Source organism: Chrysoperla carnea, chromosome 2 (assembly GCF_905475395.1).
Source record: "Chrysoperla carnea chromosome 2, inChrCarn1.1, whole genome shotgun sequence".
NCBI lineage: Eukaryota > Metazoa > Arthropoda > Insecta > Neuroptera > Chrysopidae > Chrysoperla > Chrysoperla carnea.
Window position 1 is genome coordinate 86,086,066 of NC_058338.1, and position 22,443 is coordinate 86,108,508.

The 22,443-nt window shown below is 27.6% G+C and overlaps 1 protein-coding gene across 1 annotated transcript in view; it reads left to right on the forward strand.

Annotated features, from left to right (window-relative positions):
* The window catches only part of LOC123293007 (cadherin-99C), a 182,991-nt gene that overhangs the window by 26,933 nt on the left and 133,615 nt on the right, over positions 1-22,443 (forward strand). The gene's annotated exons all lie outside the window — the stretch shown is intronic.

Consider the following 22,443-nt stretch of genomic DNA (forward strand, 5'->3'; position numbering starts at 1 on the left):
AAACCACGCGTTTTTCCTACATGTGAAACATGTAAGATAACTAGGCAGATAGAAAACCTAAAATTTTTTGTTAGTCGATACTTTCGCCGTATAACCTATACCAGACGATCTGAAACTACCACAAACTATCGTCTATGGGAAAGAACTAAATACTCTCCGATTAATATATAGATAAAAAAAGGAGTAAAGTGTATGGGCCATACATTAAGAAAACCAGACGGGAGCATATAAAAAAACTCGCTGGACTAGATTCCTCAAGGGCTGGGGAAGAGAAGGCAATACCAAAAATAAGTCTGGAGGGTGTCAGTGGAAAAAGAAAGAAAGAAAGAGTAAAATCATGTAACAACGCAAAGCGCTTACCACAAGATAGAGAAGAATAGAGAACATTCCTGTGGGTCCATTGCCATGCTCCAAGACGAGTGACAGGAATTGATGATGATGATGATAATTTTAATTCTATAGTTCAAAAATCTCAAATCCTACTGTTGGATTTCCACTAACTAATGATTATGAGAAAACTATATATCTTTTACTGCAGTTGTAAAACAAGGATTGAATGATAAATCGCCAGGTTACTCTTTTAGCATGTCAAAATAAAATATAATTAGTATGTTTATACCTGAGAATATACAGTATAAATTTCACACTATAAATTATTAAGATATTAACCATTAAAAATGATGAATTATAAGGTTAACAATAATATTATAATTATATATGCAAGATGCAACCAAGATGTTATACTTTTTATTTAGACTTTAAAGTCAAATAAATGGCTTTATATATCAAGAGCCAACTGTTTAAGAAAAGATAAAAATGCTTCATCATCATCCCGTGACTTTCTCCATTATTTGAGCATATAAATAATTGCGGGGAAAATTCACGAGTGAATTGGGTGGAAACATAATGGAAAATTAGTATTTCATTTTTCAGGACCTTAGCATCTACCTAAAATCTTTTAATTTCCAAATTTGGGAAAATTGTAATATTTCCTTCTTAAATCAACAGTACTTCTAAAGTTTAGCCACTTGCTTATGATTGTTTTTCAAAAACAGATCCTATTATATAAATTAAATATAAACGTCAAAAAAACCGACATAAAAAAACCATATGTGTTCTGAAGATAACCTCGTAAATTCCCCATTATTCTAGCAAAAGCTAAGCTTAGACAATTTTAATGTATAAAAACGAAATCGAAGAGACAAAAAAGAACGAGTGGTGTCTTGGGACATCCAGTAGGATTTATATTCTTATCGTATCTTCGTATAATTTAAATGCATCGCTTACTTTGTTTACTCCAAGTAACTGTATTAGTAATTAACTATAAATATTAGTTTTGTGATTCGTTACCTTGCAGGTTTAGTGTAATTAGCTTCTTTCAATTGTTTTTTCTCTCTCTCTTATATTAGTTTAAAAAAGATATACTTCTGATTTAATAGTCAACCCAATAAGTGCAAACCCACAATTAGCCACAATTTGTTTGATCAGGATATTTAATATGTCATTACATAAAATTTCCTTGTATGTACTTACTTTAATTATCTCTATTATGTTAAATTTCTGAGAACTCCCAACTCGTTTTTTTGAATGAAAAATCACAAATTTTGTTAAAAAAATACAAATTGACACATTGTAAATATTTTTTGCATATTCTCTAAAATCATGACAAGCTGAGTCCATTGAAATGTTTTAGTTTCCTAGGTAATCCAAATGTCGGATTTTGAGGTCGTTTTTCTTTGTTGCACTCTTTTGGTTGTACCTGCTAACTAGCAAACAAATCATAACGTGCGATAAGGAGCAGAATTCCAAAAATATGTTTAAATGTTAATCACGTGGTGCCTTCTTTAATTTCTTATTATACTAGCTAAAGCTGAGTTTAGTCAATTTTAACGTAAAGAAACAAAATTGAAGGGCAAAAATTTAAGTTAGGCTTGGAAAAACATAATTGAATCAAATTTACATTGAATTGAATTTTGGTTTATAAAAATATAAAAAAATTTCTGCATTGTTATAGTATTGCTTTGGAGTTTGAACGTATGTCAGCCCGATCGGCTCTCGAACTGTTCCATACATAATTCATATTTTTTCCTCATGTTTAAACTACAAATTTAATTAAATATAGATAAAAATTACTTTAAACTTATACTTATTATAATACAAAACAATACTATGTGGATATACAATTGTTTCAAAGTAGGAAAGAATTAAAAAGTAGCAAGCATAAAGTCAGGTACCTTCTTAGAGTACACAATGCAGTAATGATAAAAAAAATAAACAATTTACATTTTGCTCGACAAGTAAGTAACAATAAAATAGTTATAATATGGTATGTGTGTGGGAGTTTTATTTCACATGAAAAATCCATTTTTATAAAGTAGGGTGGCCCATCGTTAAACATAAAAATTGTCGCATCTCTGAATGACTCATTTTAGTCGGCTACGAAATTTTGAGTCACTCAGAGTCGCGGCTTACTTTTGTGGTATTTTTTGGATAATTTACGACAAGTTTCTGTATATTTTTTTTGGTTCCTTGGAAAAGTCATGCCAGGGCAAATTTTATATTTATGTATTATGCAGTTATGCTAATATAGAGATTGGCCATATGAGCAAAGACATTTAGTTTCAGCAAGTCCACACATTGGTTCAAATCCAACCTGTTATAAACCAGTATTAAAACACATGTCAACACATGACATGCAAACATCTTTAAATCTATGACCGCACGTTTATTTAGGAAACAAAACTATCATAGCATAACAAAGAAGAAATATATTCTTTTTTACTTACACTCAGGATCACTGGAAACGAAAACTCCTTTAACTCAAAGTTTTATACAATTTTCTCAATATGAGATAATCCTTATATCGAATATCCATATTACCCATAATAACTAAAACTAGACTTGATACCATGACAAAATTTGAAAGTGAAATTAAAATTGATTAAAAAACGAAGAAATTATGAGCAATCAAAGATTGCATTCAAAGGTTGTCCATCTCCTTTTAGCAAAACAAAGTTTAATACGGAATCTCTATGGCGATACCCACGTATGACGTTCTTTATGGCGATACCCTTTAAACGTTCTTATCTTGCTTATTAGTAAAGATTTTTAAAAACCAACTCCACTTTTCTATTCCTGAAGTGAGAATTCTTCATCAGCAGTGATAAAAAGAATTTAGTGCGATCCCCTTTTCTCGGCTTCTGTTTAATATAATTTAATCATTATATCACTGGGGAGTCTTTCTTGGGGAGATTTCAGTAATTTCTTCGACATAGTTTTGTCTTCTTTCAGATTTTGTTACCTAAACGAAAAACTGAAGTACGCAGCCCCGAAGTACTTGGCGCAAGCCACCTTATACATATAATATGCAGTGAATTATTTTTAAACATTAAGGCACTATTTTATTGTTCGGTTAGTATTTTATAATTTATGGCTATAACGTTGTTGTTTGTCCTCAACTTCTTACTTCAGTTAGTGCTGCATTTGAATATATATGTGAACTCTTTTTTTTTATTTTATTCTTTTTGTTTATTTAACTTTTTGTTCCAACTTACCATAGTACTTACTTATTGTAGGTATAGATTATAATGTAAGATTTTATAATTTAATTTGCATTAGTTTAGATATATATTATGTAATTTTTCTCTTTGAAAATTACAATAGTATTAAGTCTGTTCTTTTTAAGTAGATGTGTAATTAACTAGTACGTGGATGCCCGATCGGTATTGTTTGAGTTAAAAAGACACAAATATCAGTAACATAAGAATCGTTTAAGATTTCTCCGCACAAATACCAATTTGAATGTCCCGGTAATGTACTTTATTTCGTTAAGTACGATATACGTATTTCATAGCAGCTATATATCAACCAAAATTGACATAGCAACACGGACAACACAATAAACAACACATACGAAACGAACCACGCATAATGTATAAACTGACCAATAGATGTCAGAAAGAGTCTTATTTTGGAAATTGTGTTAAAGTTTTTCCTGAAAACACGGAAAAACGACATTTTCTAAAAATGAAACTAGATCGATTTCACGCCCCAAAAACCCCCTGCAAACTGAATATCATGAAAATCGTTGGATCCGTTTCTGAGATAACTGATATATACAAGAATTGCTCGTTTAAATATATAAGATTGGGTTTAACTAAGAAATACTCTTCCTAGAGTTTTTAATAAGAATCTACATCTCTAGTAAACAACTTTTTCACAACAATATCAATACACATTAGTAGTCAACAATAATAGTAATAATAATAAAAGTTCCTTATTCTTTACAGGATGTTGGAGACCACATTTTTCCCCATTAGATAGAGACCATTTTTTGTCTCTATCCATGGCTGTCTCTTTTATTTCATAAATGCTGTTGATATTTGTGAATCTTTTGATTGTAGAAAGCCATGTTGTTCGTTTTCTTCCTCTTGAAATCAAGCCTTCCAATTTTCCAAATAAAATTAGCTTCTCGAAATCAAAGTGTTCGCCATGACAATATGGCCAAAAAAAACTACAATATCAAAAATATCGATATAAATACACAAATCCTGAATCATCGAATAACCTCTTTAGGTTTGTAAATAATTGCTTCGTGGCCTTTGTCTCCTTTATGTCTATACAAATAACGATGGATATATCGTAAATTCAGTTTTTCTCGTGCTTTAGCATCTACTGCTGCTGTTGCTTCAGTAACATCTTCCTCAGATACACGTCCGGACCTTCAAGTACCGAAAAATTCTCGACCGCAAAAGCCCAATCGTTATAATTATCGCAGCCTTTGAGTTTCGGCACATTTGTAAAAAAATGTGAACTCATATTCTTGATAATACAAAATTGTTCACAACACTCATTAACTATAACAGTTTTATTAATGGGTAAAATTAAAACGCTGTTTTTAATTTATTTTACATTTACGATACTCATTTACCGTTTGTAATGCACTAACGAGCAAAAATTATCAGTAAATTAACGATTTAAAAAAATAATAATTTCGTACTGGGACCGATAACATAATCAATTGACAATAAAATCTAAAAGGAAGTGTTTGGAAAACCCTTCCAAACACTTGTCTAACCTAGAAATAATCCCATGGTGATATAAAAACAAAAAGAACATACTTAATTTAAAAATTGTATTATATTTTAAATATAATCGCAGAATGTTTATTATCTATGTGATTTTAGATTATTTTATTTTATATTTTTTTTAGTTTTAGTATATGAAAGAATTTTAGAAATTTTAATGATAAAATGAAATAATAAAAGCAAAGAGGTTAACAAGACTTTAGTTTAATAAAAACTATTTTATATTGTACGTATATGTATATTAAATTTTACTTTATTTTTTTGATGTTGAGTACACTTTTAAATGAATAATAAAATTAAAAATTCGACTACATTAGGTGTGTTACACCACGATGTTATATGTGAATTAATGAATGTATTTCACATGAATTGTCAAAATGACACAGTAAGAAAATTAAAAGACTTTCAGTATGCATTTAAATGTATATCTCACTTTTACTTAAATTTATTCTCCAATCTATTTGCTATTAGACATGAATTTTTGAAAATTTTCGACTATTTTAAATATTGCGACATCCTTGAAGTTGACATGTCCATTTTAGCGAAGAGAATATTCGTTAAACATTGGAATAATTTTCTGTAAGTTTCTGTTTATTTTCTTTTGGCGGTATGTGTCTGGTGTTTGAAACAGTTGAAAAAGTATGGCTTTCTAATTTTCATAACTGTTCGAAAATGACTAATCGAAAAATAAAGTCACCCTATAATAAATAAAATGTAACGAGGTATTTATTAAAGTTCTTCGATTACTCCCAAATGACCAATGCTGTAACCATCATTTAAATTTTTAATCAAAGGACTTAGACCGAAAAAGATTTCTGTAATAGTGTCCCATGTTTGATCGCAAGGTCTAAAAACTTCCGAACCCAACCAATTCCTCTCTAGTCGACAAACTTAGCCTAACCGACTCGTAATTACAAAAATACTCCAGATCTATAAAATTTTCGATTTATTTTATCCGATTACCCAATAATAATGTAATGTGATCAATTAAGAGCCTCTCTTGCTGTAACAAAAGATTTGAAAATTTGTATCCGTGTCTCCTAGTCTATTTTAAGATCACCTGAATTAATTTAAAAAACCACGGTAAAAAAATTAAGCTTAGACTTTCTTCATTAATCACATCTGTGTGATTGATTTTAAACCTGCCCCTCATATGTTCATAAATCTATTATACATTAAAAATCAGTTCATAAATAAATATAATGCCATTTCGAATTATAATATTGAATTATAAAATAATACAAATTTGGCAATACAAGTAAAATTAAATATTGTGAATTGTGATAATAATTTAAACTATGATTTTATAATAAATTAAAAAAAGTTTCTAAAAAATTTACATATTTTATGCAATATCACATTTAAATTAAGAGAAGCAAAGCAAGTTATAAGCCAATCGTTGTCACACAAAGAGGCGGAGAATATAATCAGTTTTTTTTTTTAAATAATTAATTGTGATTTTTTCATTCATTAAATTATACAAATTTAGTCATAGATAATCACAAACTCAGCAGCAGGATATTTTTTTTTTGTAAACTTGTTTATTTGTAACGATTTTAATTACGGTTTATTATATGTAGATTCTGTTTTTTGATTAGTGATTTTATCCGCGTTATGAAAGAAATTAGAGCTCATTAGTCTTTACAAATTAATCTTAGTTTGTTTAATTATTCAAAGAAAGCGAAAATTTTCTTTAATTAATTTATTGAAAACATTATTTATGTAGAAAATTTAAACTCTTAATTACATTTAATATTTTAATGAGGTGCAAAAAAGGTATTGTGTATGTAAATAATTTTCCACATTTTTATGGGACACGATTTTTTCGAACATTCTTTGTACATAAAATTCTAATTTCTATTTGAATGAGAGAAAGAATGTAATGCGTTAGTAAATAATTATAGTTAGTTAGTTACAGTAAACCAGCGCAGTGGTCGAGCGGTCTAAGGCGTTAGTCTTTGTCCGTTTGGCTACTGACTGGAAGGTTGCGGGTAAGGTTAATGGGGGTGCAGATTTGATTACATTGTCGTCGCTTGGATACGAACGAAGTAACCGAACCCACCCACATCAAAATGTAATTGTAATTATGTATGTGGTTAAATAAATAAAGATTAACAAATAATGATGTGGGTGGCCTCTTTTTTAAGGCGTATAAGTCAGAGAAACGGAGGCTAAACTCCAATATTATTATTAGTAAATAATTTATCTTTTATTTTCCATGTATTGCAAAATCTGAGGAAATTTTAATAATAATATAATTTAAGGAGGGAGATGCTTTCTATACGCTTGAACTAACTAAAGTAAACAAAGTAAAAAGTTTTGAAGACCTAGTTTTACAGGAAAAATTGTTGAATCTAACATTCGTGATTATTTATTATATATGTTTATTTACTAAATTTTGTATACAAATTTAAACATCAAATTCTTTCGAATATTATTGATGTTTTTTTATGATAAAATGCATAAACTATTCGCACCGTGCGTGGGTTTTATTGGACGCGTTTCCATGGTAACGATACACTACTTTAAGTATAGAATTTTATGGATGCATATATAATTGTATGGATTGCATTTATGACTTACATTGAAAATTAAATATTATTGTCTCACAAATTTAAAAAAATAACTATAACAATTTACATTTGAAAAATAATATTTGTGCAATTTGATTTCTTATATTCACAATTTTTAATGCATTAAGTTTAGTTAATTTACGTTTTTCAATCATTTTAATTTGACATTGTCTATAACATTAATATGTAAAGAATTGTAAATTAGTCATAACATCCTCCTTTATCGCCAAAATATTTCACTGGAAGTGCTGGCATCGATTTTATTGTCCCTACCAGGACTACGCACACAACGAATACAGACTTGTTGAGTTAATCTTAATGAAAGAAAGACAGATTCAGAAAACACGAAAAAAAATTTTATCCTTGATCTTGTGGCCACTCTTAAAGAACGCATCTCTCTCTCTCAATGTCATACCTTTGCTTAGTGTTGGTAGACTACATAAGGACTACGCCCGCACAATTTTTTGTCATATTCTTGATCTGGCTACTCTACAACTAGATTATAAGATGCCGCAAAAATAGAAACTTTAAGAGTGGTTCGCTTGAAAAGTTAAAATTCAAAGTTGTCATAAATTAACTCACAGTTTGAATTCGGTTTTTAATCCAACGTGAAACAGAAGAAAATTTAGTAGACAAGTGCTCCGTTGATTTTTAACAAATATATTTTCTATGCTTAAAAACTATTTATACTCAGTTGGAAGTCCACCTTAAAAAAAATTAAATAAGAAATCCAATAAAATTTATTGATTTTGAATAATAATTTCTAAAATAAATAAAAAAATTTGCATATTTTATGCAATAACTTCAATTAAACAAGTTGTTTTGAACCAATCATTGAAACAAAGAGGCGGAGATCATTATTTTTTTTTCTTGATCTGTTGTTTTACAACAACTCAAATAATATTTTCACAATTAAAAACTTTCCTTTCATATATTTATTTGTTTGTATGTTTTTAATTTGCTGATAGGAAAATGTGGAATTCATCCTGAAAATAAAGTTTAAACTTTATTACAATTATTGCGTTTTACGGTGCTAGAGATATATTTAACATTTTTTGAGAGTCTTTGTGTTTTAATTTATCAAGGATAAAGTTCTAAGATGTGCTTTTGAAACTCATGTTGATTTTTCAATACTTATAATCGAAATTTCTGAATTTATCCGTAGATTCCACAAATCGAAACATCATAAAGTTCGCTTCAGACTGCTTTTGGTTTCGTATAGCGAAAACGTATATATTCCTTCATTTTCGTTGTAATGAGTGATCAGTCAGTTTTTATTTTCTTGTCGGAGCTAAGTTTTATTTTTACTTTTATAGGGATATATGTTATAAGGATACATGTTGAGATTGACATTTTGAACGAAATAATTGTGCATGATTGAGTTTAGAAAAATATAAGTATAAAATAAATTATAAGGTCAGAATAAGTCTTGGCATGGTATCAAAGATCTTTACAAATAATTCAAGAAAAAGACTTCATTTTACTTGAATTCCATATTTTCAAAACTTATTCCGTGACTATATTTTACGGAACTTGGGGATATTTTCTAAATGGAAAAATTAACGACAAACAAAGCTGTAGAAAATCCTTTTTATCAGAATCAATTTTTACACTATGTTAATCTTTGACTTGGTAGAAGAAAACTGGTCGATTAAATAAAAAAATTCAGTTACCTACTTACCAATTTGAAACAATCCTAGTTTATTTTATTCTTCAACAGGTTCTTACCATTAAACGTATTCGAAAACAATGTGAATTGGTAAATAATTCGCTTGTTTTTATTTATTTTTCGGGGTCGATTCCCGCTGTCACAACAAAAATTAATTTAATTTATAGTTGAGATGGGCTGGTTTAGTGCATAGAATATGCATGAAGGAGGTGTACTCTGAAAATAATTGAGGAGCTGATAAATGAAATTATAAGCGAAAAAGGTGGTAAAACAAATATATGGTATCGCAATGGACTCTATAGTCTAAGGGTGACCTTAGTGTACAGCCAATATAACCTAACCTAACCTAACCTATTTTTTTTTTTTTTTTTTTTTTTAAATCTTAATAGCACATTTTAATTTCTCGCAAACTCTGATTTCGTTCCAATTTACCAATTCTATTATATACTTAATCAGAAATGTATTGGTCTGATCTTTAAAAGTAATGTCCACTACATCTCCTTTATGTTTTTAAGTAGGCCTTTTGATAGATTTCTCATATACCTCGCATCTTCATAAGTGTTTTATTAAATAATGATAAATGTCAAACGTCTTTTTGATAATGTTTCTTTTATTATTTTGTGTTTAAAAAAAATTTTTTATTTTAGTTTTAATTAACCTTTGACCAATATTAATAAATTTTTAATTTATATTATAAAATATTATGAGGATTAATTAATATATGGAAAGAAAGTTTTTATTACTCTTCATACATTTTCTTAAAAATAATATTTAATTATTATATTATTGTTTGTAATTAAATATGACCAAACAGAAATAAATAAATCTATTTGATGTTAAGTAACATTTTTTAAATCATAAATCTTTAATAATTAGCTGTTTGTAAGGTAGTGTTTTAAAATCATATGTGACAATAAACTTTTTTATTCTATGCATTCCGAATGTTTTTTAAAAAACAAATTCTTCTTAAAAAACGTTACTAGAAACTTTCTAACTAGTACTTAAATATTTTTTATCTGATATGACTATGGCTGCATTTGTAACGATATGTTTTAACCATAGTTAGTTTCGTAATATTTACAAAATTTTCAACTAACTAAACCAAACAATCTTTCATATATAAACATCGAATAATTTTAACATTTCATAATTTTAATATTAAAAGGAATATAAAAATGAATCATTAATTATTATACGACCATAGATACCTTGGTAGTATTAGACAAGGTATGCTCGATGAAGGGCGAGTTTTGGCTCAGTTCGCGCACGTACCCAGCCGACGCCATCATAGCTTGTTTTCGCTTTCTGATCAAATGTTGTAAAAATTATTTCGTTTATGTGAACAATCCTTGTGTGAAAAATAGTTCTTTACAATGAATGAATAATTAATGATTAATAAACCTTTTTCGCCTCAGATTTTTTCAATTTTTTACGAGACAATTCGACATTGCAAATATGTAAACAAAACATTGACCAACTTGACAGCTAAAACTAGAACAAATTTGCAATTTTCTCATATATAATAATGTGGGGTTTTGTTTCGCTAAGGGCTCGCATTGACTTTTAAACTAATAGTGGGCCAAAAAAATGATAAAACTTAACACTTACAATCGTGCTAACTTCATCGCTATTTCATAAAACGTATTTTTATGTACATTCCTTTGAAAAGTAGACTCATACCTTTAAAATGAGTACCTTAAAGTACGAAAATATTATTAATTGGCCAATTTACGGCCGTTTCAAACCAAGCGCTTCGCGCTGATTTTATACAATATAATTTCTGTTTACAATTTTAACCATATCTCCGGTTCTATTAGTCCTATCAAGACGAATAAAAAAAGGAAATATTTTGTTTTTCATGTTGAATAAAATGGAACTAATTTGTTTACTAAATTTTCAAAATCTTAGGAGCTATGGCCGTATAAACAATAAATATGTTTATAACAAATTCCCCCCCCCCATTTTGAGCAAAGAGAAAGTGAAAATTCGGAATCAGTAGGTCAAAATATGTCGAAATACACTCTTTGTTCGGTAGGACCTTTAAATGCAAACAAAACCCACTCAGCGCCTACACTATAAAAAAATAAGTAATACGGCGGTGATTGGGTACCGTACGAGAAAGTGAGAGAATGTCCCCATCCTACTCTTCTCTGCATAAGAGCATACCTTGTCCTGTTCTACCATGATAGATACCTGCTTTTTTTAAAATAAATAAAATATCTATCAGCTACAATTCGTGATGATTTGAGGTAATATTTCAATGCTTTGAACTTCTCATACTTCTTAAAAATAATGTTTAAGGTAGTACCAGCATGAAATCACTTTTCGACAGATTTGGCCGAATTTTTTTTCTCGGGTTTATAATAGCTTTATTTATGAATTCCTTAAATTTCATAATTTTTGACCGTTTAGATCGCGAGATATTTAAAGACAAAGTTCGCGATTTTGAGGGTCATGTCCCATTTAAAGCATGTAAAATGTCCGGTCTCTCCAACTATTTTTTATGATATTATTATATATTGAAGAAAAAGTAGAAAAAAATGTTTATACAATACAATTCTAAAAAAAAAATTTAGAAATTAATTTTCACTTTCGAGATATTAATTTTGACGTAAATTGATCGAAATTGGGACGTTGGCATAATTATTTCCCATTTTAAACGGTCAAAATTTCTGAAACTTTGAGAATTAATAGTAAGCATTATTAAATTCTTAAATTTAATTTTTCGTTAAATTCTGTCGAAAAAAAAAATTGTACCATTGCTTTAACATAGAAACTGCAAATACCATGCTGGAACTACGTTAATTATTATTTGTGTTGTAAATGTTTAGTAATATTTTTTAAATCATAAATCTTTAATAATTAACTGAAATACGAGGTAGTGTTATGTTTTTATATCAAAGTTATAATAAATTTTTAATACTTTAATATCTACACTGAAATTATTTATATATAGACATATTTTACTCAAGAAGCTCGTTTATGTACGTTCTGACAAAGTTAAACTGGGCCTGTTATTGAAAAAATAATCACGCTTTTACTCAGGTTCATTGTAAGAATGGTAATAAATGTTTTATATTTTTTGCCAATTGAACAACAAGCCAATTTTGACTAATATTTAATGTAAATTATGTTCAAAAAGACCCTAAAAGAGTGACTCGTCATCGTAAAATTTATCAATATTCAGAAATACGCTTTTAACTGTCATCTGATTTGTATTCGAGTACAACGAGTTTAAAAAAAAACTAAAAAACACGCTTTTTAAATTCAAATACATCATTTTATCGAAAAAAAGCGTGGGGGCTTAATTTCAATTATTGTAAATATTTTAGAGACAGAGATTGGTAAAAGTAATGTCATCATAAAATTTCATAAAATACACATTTTTTTTTAAATTTAAATAATTTATTTTCTACCTTTCAGTTCAGCTAATTACATAAGCGTGTTTTTTACTTTTTTCTATAACACTCGTGATTTTCTCAATAAATTCGTTTCGCCTTTGCTGCCACTTATAATTGTTTTAATCTATAAGGTAAAATGTTTTCAAAAACAGTTTTAATTTTTGCAGAAAATTCTGCTTATTAAAAATTTGTTTTCCATTCAAAGGCTGTTATTCTTATTTTACATTTCCAAACTAAATCTAATATATTTTGTTGGACGCACAGAATTGTTGATCACACCTTCGATCAGCAGAACATTTTTAAAGTAATAATAAAGCTGCTTATTCTTAGTTTGAGTAGCTGCTTTCTAAAGCTTTCCAGCATCTACGTAAAATAGTCTTCCAGAAAAATCTCTATGATAAATATTCTTCAAGCACAACTCTTTATACATCCCAAATAATCTATGAATATCAATCGTCAAATGCAATTAGAATATTCTGTAAATACAAATGTGAATCTTTTTGTAATCAATAAAATTCATATAATAAATTTGTTCAGCGTACACTTTTCAAATTTGATCAAATACAGGTTGTTTTATCACTGACAATGATATATCATGATGTGTCATCAATATAAAATTGATATATAGACTAAATCGATCCATATATATTACCTTATAAATAAATACTCTGAGAATTCTTACTTCAAGTACCTTCCTATCTGTTCTACATTTTTGATGCAATATTTGATTTAACTGTTAACATCAATCGATATACAATCTATGGATAACAAGTAGTAAAGCGTATAGTCAATTATTTATATAAGAAATAAAAGAAAATAGTAGAGTGGTCTTTTAACGTATTTCGACAGCGAAAAAATGAAAACTATAATATAATCATCCTTTTATACGTCTTTTGTGAAATATTCATATCGATTTTGTGTACGATTTATGAAAAATTAACTACCAAAGTCAGTGCTTTTATCCAAAAAAAAAAAAAAATTTAATTTTATACACAATTTTTGGTATGATTTTAAAGCTTAAATTTTGAGGATTATTGACAAAAGTTTTTTATGTAAATAGTAAAACATTTTTAAAAATACTTAAAAACCAACATTTATTACGATTTCTTCATATACTACTCTGTAAAAGGGGCTTTTTGTAATAATTAATTTATCGTAATCCGTACAGAGAACCGACTTAAAATTTATACAGAAAGCGTAATAAATACACATTAATTGAAACACGAAATTTCAGTTTTTCGGTGATACTTTTTTTTTCTGTATATATGAAATATACATGGTTTTGTCCCAAGTTTGTAACGCTTAAAAATATTGATGCTACGAATAAAATTTTGGTATAGGTGTTCATATATTCACCTAATGAGTCTTTTCCGATTGTCTGTCCGTCTGTCTGTCCGTAAGCACGATAACTCCAAAACGAAAAAAGATATCAAGCTGAAAAAGATATAGCGTGCTTAGGATGTAAAAAGTGAAGTCGAGTTCGTAAATGAGCAACATAGGTAAATTGGGTCTTGGGTCCGTAGGACCCATCTTGTAAACTGTTAGAGATAGAACAAAAGTTTAAATGCAAAAAAATGTTCCTTATAAAAAAATAAACAACTTTCGTTTGAAACATTCTTTTGCAAACATCACTGTTTACCCACGAGGGCGCTAATTAGGTGCAAATTTTATAGTATGTATTAAGATGGGAATATCAGTTATGTGTGTGTGGCTAATTTCGAGTGGATATCTTTTTTTATTTACATGACGTCAAAAATCAAACGATTGTGTAATCAACACTGCTTATACATGGTATTTCAACAATAATTCACACAATTGTTTGTTTTCACTTGTAATTCTATTTACTTTCTTCTCTAACTTCATCTTCAAAGTGCTGGTGTAAGCTGTTAGGCCATGGATACTACCTTGTGGTACAGTGAATTATATAGAAAAAAAAAGTACAGCTGTTTAATTTTTTTTTTCATGTCATAAAAAATGAAAAACTTTTCAATATATTTGATACTAGAACTTTGATGCATAGATTAAATCAGCTTCTGATTCGAAAGTATAATAAACTTCATCAGAATAACAACTTAAGTAGTAAAAAATAAAATAAGAATAATGACTTAATGTATAAATAAAATATAAAAGAAAACTCACACTTATATGAAACAAATTAATAAAATAATCTGATTTTTTTATCAAAACAAATGAATGGCGATGACAACAATTGATTGTGTTTTGTTTTATATTTTTATAACACACAATTAATTATAATGAAATGAAAAATATAAAGAATTTATTATAATGATTATTATTATTATTATTACTAATATTATATTATTAAAAATAAGAGAAAGATTTATATATTATAAGAACTAAATTATAATTACAATTTTTTTTTTCAATTGAAAGTTTGTTTCACTTTAAACTTTATCATTTTGTATAATCTGATAAATTATAATAAATATTATATAGTTTTTTATTTATTTATATATAGTTATAATTATTCAAGATGAAAAAAGGTATTTAATATTTTTTTAAGATGTATTAGGTACTTCCAATTTGCTTTCATCCAAATCGTTGAAGCTTACATTTGAAATTTACCAATTTTAATTACAACAAATACTGTAAGTAATTCTTTTTCGATTTGTCTCAAGAATTATAAAGAATACAGTAAATATTTTTGGTTCCAAATTTGATGAAAATCATTAAAAAAGTCTGACCCAATGTTGGAGATATCGAAATATCAAGTCCCAATTTTTGTAATATCAAAATCTTGCCTCGACTATTTTGTTTGTCGTCATAGGACTACCACCATTCCTGGAAAATATTGAAAATACCTTTCATCATACATGCTAGATGGTTTACACTCTCATAGTTTCGAGGGTTAGAAAACGCAGAAAATATGCTTTTCTATAAAAAATTTGATTCTCACGTGACTTTCACTGCTTGCTGTCGTTTAGTTTTCTGTAGCCCAGATTCATTTGTTCCAAAAATCAAAAATCGAATTTTTCGATATGTATGTAATTAACGTATAATATTTCACCATTCTGATAAATTTTCTGAAATGTTGATATACGTATCATCATGATACGGTCCTTTATTATGATTCGATAGGTTTCTTAAATTCAAGTAGATTATATTGGAAGTAAAAATGATAATGAATAAAAATATTATTAATTATAATTATTAATCATATTCAAAAATATATTATTAAGAAATTTATTAACTCGAACTAAATTTTTTGATTTAATTATAAAGATTTCTACTAGTTTAGTGTGATATATAAGTAAAGTGAAAATACTCTGGTTCGGTAAAATATTGTGGACAGACACACATACAAAAGTCTTTTTTGAATTTGTATTATGCAAATGAAGAAATATATCTCGATAGTATATTTCGATGGAGCAAAATCGATTATAATTGTTATGAGGAATTAAAATTTCACATTAAAAATTTTGCAAGATACAAATAATAATCAATATTTTCGCTTGAATAGATTTGATTAGATTAGATTAGATTACATTTCAACTATTAGCAGATCTTTTGTACTCCTAGTTTGATCTATTGTATCTTATTTTAGTATACTCCATTTATTTCCCTTCAGTGCAAATCCGTCCTTCCCAAGGGATGATGTCGTTGGAGAGATATTCTTTCACATTCACACAGAATGTGTATTCCTGTTTTCTCCTATTCATGATAAAATGGGGAGAGATCCTTCCCTCTGAAATTGATTTTGTGCATACGCTTACTGAGTTTTCAATGACCTGTAAGCGGATTAGGAAGTATCCTCAAAGGATTTTTTTAGTTTGAAACGCTTCAAAGGTTTTTTCCATGAATAGTTCCATGAAAAGTGAATTTTTGTCTAAGAGTGTCTGTACTCGTATGGAATCAATTTCTTTATTTCGCTTGACCAATTAGTTTAACATTAAGCTCTATCAGTAAGCTAACTATCTTTGCTGACTATCAGCTAAATTTCACAAAATGATTCCTGAAATTATTCGATCGAAATTTCACTGTTTCAAAAGGAACACACAGTGTAATCCACAATAAAAAAATTAAAATAACAAAATTTCATGATATTGACGAGTTTCTCATATACTTTTAAATCCTTTTGCGGTTCCGAAAATGTTCATAAAACAGAAGTTATTAATAATATGTTATAAATTATAACTATGCATTATTTATATTATTTATAGACCCGATTGAATTATCTGAAATCTGTATTAAGAGTCATGCATGATATCAAAGTTAAAAATAGCCTTTGAATAGAACAAATATATCCTGGTCATATGAGTACAACCACCTTTTTTGTATACGATTTATTATAATCGCATTTTGTAGTAATATTTTCTCATAAAATCTAATACCTACAAACTCCCATGACAGTTAAAAATACGTTTGAAAACATTGAAAAATGAAATCTCAAAAATACATTAAAACTAGGGTGATAAATTCTATTAATTTTAAATTTAAGGATGTACGGGGGCCAGGAAAATATTGGATAAAGGGCTTCATTTTTTTTAAATATGAAGTTGGATTTAAACAACTAAATGACTTCAAAAGTAGGAAAATTTAATATGGTCTTAGGGGAAAATGGTGGATGGATAGATAATATGTTTTCATAGATTCCTTGAAAACTGCAGTCGGTGGAAATATAAAAAAAACTATTGAAATTAAACTTAAATCTTAAAAAATTATTGAAAATAAAAGAAAAACCCGTTTTGCCCGACTAATTAAGGATGTATGAGCACGAACGATGGTGGGGACACAAATTTAAAAAAGTATATATTTTCAAATTAATAAATTAATCTTGAATTACGTTAAAAATTGACAATATAGGACGAAAAGTAAATATACAATTTTTCGATATCTAGAGTAATTTTCACAATATTGAAAATTGAAAATTTTATTTATGTTAACTCTTTGCTTTTCGATATTTCAAAAATCAAGGCAAGGTATACCTGCTTTATGAAGGTATAACAAAACTCATCATCAAAGCTAAAAATAAGGTACAAATAATTTCAACAACAAGTGTTACGTTGCCATGGCGCTCATACAACCTTAAATAACGTTTGGAAAACATTAGTTTCGAGTTAGAACTACTCTTAAACAATAATGTTTAATATTCGAAAAAAACAAGTCTGCTAAGATCAATTTTAACTAAAAACAAGTGAAAACAAACAATTGACTGAGTTAATTGTTGAAATACCATGTATTGGCAGTGTTGATAACTCTGTCACATTTCACATACATACATATCTGACATATGTAACTGATATTCTCATATAATGCGCAAGTGTTGATGCGCAATCGTTTGTTTTTTGACGTCACGTAAATAACAAAAGATATTCACTTTGACATTCCTATATTAATACATACTATAAAATTTGCACCTAATTAACGCCCTCGTGGGTAAACAGTGATGTTAACAAAAAAATGTTTCAAACAAAAGTTGTTTATTTTTTTATAAGCAACATTTTTTACATTTAAACTTTTGTTCTATCTCTAACGGTTTACAAGATGGGTCCTACGGACCCAAGACCCAATTGACCTATGATGCTCATTTACGAACTTGACCTCACTTTTTACGTCCTGAGTACGCTGTAAAAATTTCAGCTCGATATCTTTTTAGGTTTTTGAGTTATCGTGTCCACAGACGGACGGACGGACGGACGGACGGACGGACAACCGGAAATGGATTAATTAGGTGATTCTATGAACACCTATACCAAAATTTTGTTCGTAGCATCAATATTTTTAAGCGTTACAAACTTGGGACGAAACTTAATATACTATGTATATTTCATATATACATGGTATAATAAGGCTATACTTACCTTTGATATGAACTTGCTAATTAGAACGTTTACTACTAGTATGAGACTCTTAGAAATAGAGCCATCTAAGCACATTGTTTTTCATAAATTAAAAATTAATTAATAATTTCAAATAGTCTTAAAAGTCTGCAAGAAACTAAAAACCTTTTTTGCAGCCTACTTAATTTTTTTTACTAAGGTACAACCGCATCATAATCATGTTTTTATTCTTAGACGTTTTAATTATGACGTATTCTTTATTGCTGAGGAAACTTGAGCTATGACATCATTTTGTTTTTGATATGAACAAAAAATGGATTGTTAGAACAATCAAACATCAAATTATATGCCGCGCGTCGGATCGGAATTATAATTCAAACAAATCTAAGAAATCCTTATGGGTGGACATTAGGTTTTTTTTTGTATTCAAATTTGATATTACTTGACAATGAAATTAACATTTGAAAATATTTAAAAAAAAAAAAAATAAAATAAAACGACTTATCACTTTGTTAAATAAAAAAATTAAATAAATACCTACCTCAAAAATATATCTTATTAAATGATTGACATATTAATTAGATATTATTTAGATTTAGATTTAAATATTAAAATAATTATATATTTAAAAATTTATAAAGAATTTAAATATCAATATCATATACTCATGGTCTTAGCGGTACAGAGTGATCAAAGTCCTGGAATGATCTAGGTTCATTGTTATAGTCCTCTTTGTCCAATAATATTTCTAAATCAAAATTAATGAATTTTTACTTAATATAATGTGCGCATTACAATAGGGAATATTCATGAAATTTAAATTTGGTTCAAATACTTTTCTTCCGTAAGTTTAATGTCTGGACATTTCAACTAAACCATTATTTTAGTAATTAATATATTTTTAATTAGTTAAAATTAATTAATAAAAGTACAAATTCAGTGAGTGCATTTAAAAATTTTTAAACCGGAAATTCAAATTTTAATATGGACTTGACATCATAGTACGGGCTTGTCAAATTTGTTGACATACTGTATGATATTAAATACTTACATTTTATATGGTATTAAATTATTCATTAAATTATACCATCTACGGCTTTTTATTAGAAAACATAATAATAACGAGTGTAAATTCTGTGTTGTAAATTCAGTTTTTTAAAGTGTAAATTATACATTGAACTGTCACCAATTGACAGATCACGTACTTATACGTTATCAACAGAGAGCGCCAAAAAACTGCGTTTAAATATCTGAAAATTATAATGTATTTTAAATATTTTTTTACACTTAAATACAGTATTTTTAAGCAGTATTTATATTTTTTTTGCTATATAACAGTGTAAACAATGAATTAAAAATATAAAAAAAATACATGAATATTCCCTACTATTCTAAGACAACCGCATTTTTTGGCAAATCATTTTTCTGCAAAAACTTATTTTACAAAATCCATAATACTACAAGGGAAATCAGAAATAACTTTTCAAAAAAAAAGTTTCTTGAAATGTAGCGAAATAACGGCAGTAATATATGATGTCAACCACGTTATCTGGTTTCATCATTTCTTTGCCAACTTTATCTCATAGTATTTCAAAATAAAAAAATTAAAAAAATCGTAGCGTAGGATCTTCACATTTTTCTTAAAATCGAATATTGCATTTTTAATTTTTTTTAAAAACTTTATTTCGAAAAATAAGAGTCTAGGGAAAAAATCACATGACTACTTATTTGCTTAATATTAATCAAAAATACAAAAATAATTTTTATTTATCGATTTTTCTCATTAACGAATTTGATCTTTCAAATTTTATTCAAATTACATAAACGTATTGATACATACTTCACCTTCGTAGATCTTGGAAAAATATATATTTTGGCATACCGTTTTCCTAAGAACGAAAGAGCTACATTAGAAGTTTTGTCAAAAACCATCCACCGCGCCAGTCCGTTTTTATAAAATTTTTACTTTTAAAAAGTTAATTTTTTTTAAATTTAAAAGTACATAAATTATACTTAATGAACATAGGTCCTACCGAGTGCCACACAAAACGTCTTGCCCTTTTTTGTATAAGTAGATACTAGGCATTTTACGTATGACATACTGTAAAATGATATTGTAATATGTAATAACAGATTGAAGGTAAATATTATCTTAAATTTGAAGGTTAAAAATCTTATAAAAATGTTTAGCTACAGGCAATTTATGATCATATGAAGAATTATGATTTGATACATAAGAGGGAAACAATTGACGATCCAAAAACCTTTGTATTCTATTTTTTAATCCTAATAATAATATGTTTAATATTTAATTGTTATTTCATATAAAAGTAAAAGTTATATTGACAGAAAAATTTATATTCATATTTCATGTACAATTATTATTTGTGTATAATTTATTAATGATTTTTAATAATTATAAGTTGTTGTTGTTATTAGAATATAAGAAAAATCACAATTAATTATAAAATCCTTGAGAGTTTTATTACAATAGTAATTAGCAAATATTACCAAATAACTGTATTTATTGTGAGTGTTACGCCTTTAATCCATGTTCAATTGTTTTATATTAATACTTTTAAAGAAAATAATGGGTGAACGAGTCCAATTTTGGGAATTATTTATTCAAATAGGCTTAGATATTTTTATTATAATGTGAATATAGAAAAACCAGAACCAGTTATAACAAATAATTCCCATAATGGATAGGGATTAATCGACTTTTGTGACTACAGGAAATAAATATTTTTAAAATATTTGTCCATATTCTTTAGAAGAGGTGTTGCTCTGAGCCTTAGACAAGATTCTTCTTTTACTTGAGATTTATAGATAAAGTCCCATCAATTAAGGTAAAATTTACTGAAGTTAAAGATACAGTAATGCTACATAGGCAAATTTTTGTTTATTGAAAATTTATGCGCCGAAAAACGAATTTCCACGTTTTCCTACAATTTTTGCAATTTACTCTAAAAGTATGCATTTAAGAGAAAAAATAGTTTAGGTCAAAGTTATCGAGCATAAATATTTTCTTATATTTTCTGAAAAATCTACATCAATGCCCCATTTTCCGTGTATTTGGTGGTTTTAATTTTTCTTAAAAACCGTCCATTTTAGGGAAAAAATAGTCCGTAAAATTTTCAATGGACAGGTAAATATAGTTTTTTGGCTAATAATTTTCACCAGTAGAGGGTGGAAAACAAAATTTATGTCTCGTATAATATACTATACAAACATAAATATGTATGCCTCGTATATATTTATTTATATATCGATTTTTTCGGAAAATTCAATTGGGAAAAATCGATATACACAGATCAGTTGGAAATTGCACGCTAAAATGACTTTCATTCGAAAAATTAACATTTCGAAAGAAACAGTTCTTCAGAAAATCGATCAATAACGATCAATAACTTTTCACGACGGTCAATTTATTTTCTTTTAAATGGATAGTTATCTAATAAATTGCAAAAAGTTGTAACTAAACGTTGAAAATCGTTGATTTTCCGAAATCGCACTTTTTTTCTGTGAATATGAAAATTTTTATTGTTCAAGTAAAACCTAGCTTGATGGGACTAAAAAGTACTTTTTGTTTTTGACGACTTAAAAAATTGTATTATAGATAGATTTCTGTGCTTTATTAGCAAGGATTTTTGTTCTTTTATATCTGACTTCTTAGTTGAATTGATAATAAATATTACATTGAAATTTAAATTCACTATACCATACTTTCCACCATGTTAAACAAAAGTAGTTTAATTTTATACAACAACAAAAATTTTTGTCACAATTCACTTAAAATAAAAATAATAAGGTTACACCTGCAAACAAATAGTTTTCGTAGGTGTTAGGTTTGGTACTTGCCTATTTGTTTATTAATGATATGTGTATGTCCTTGCATTGTTTTGTGAATAT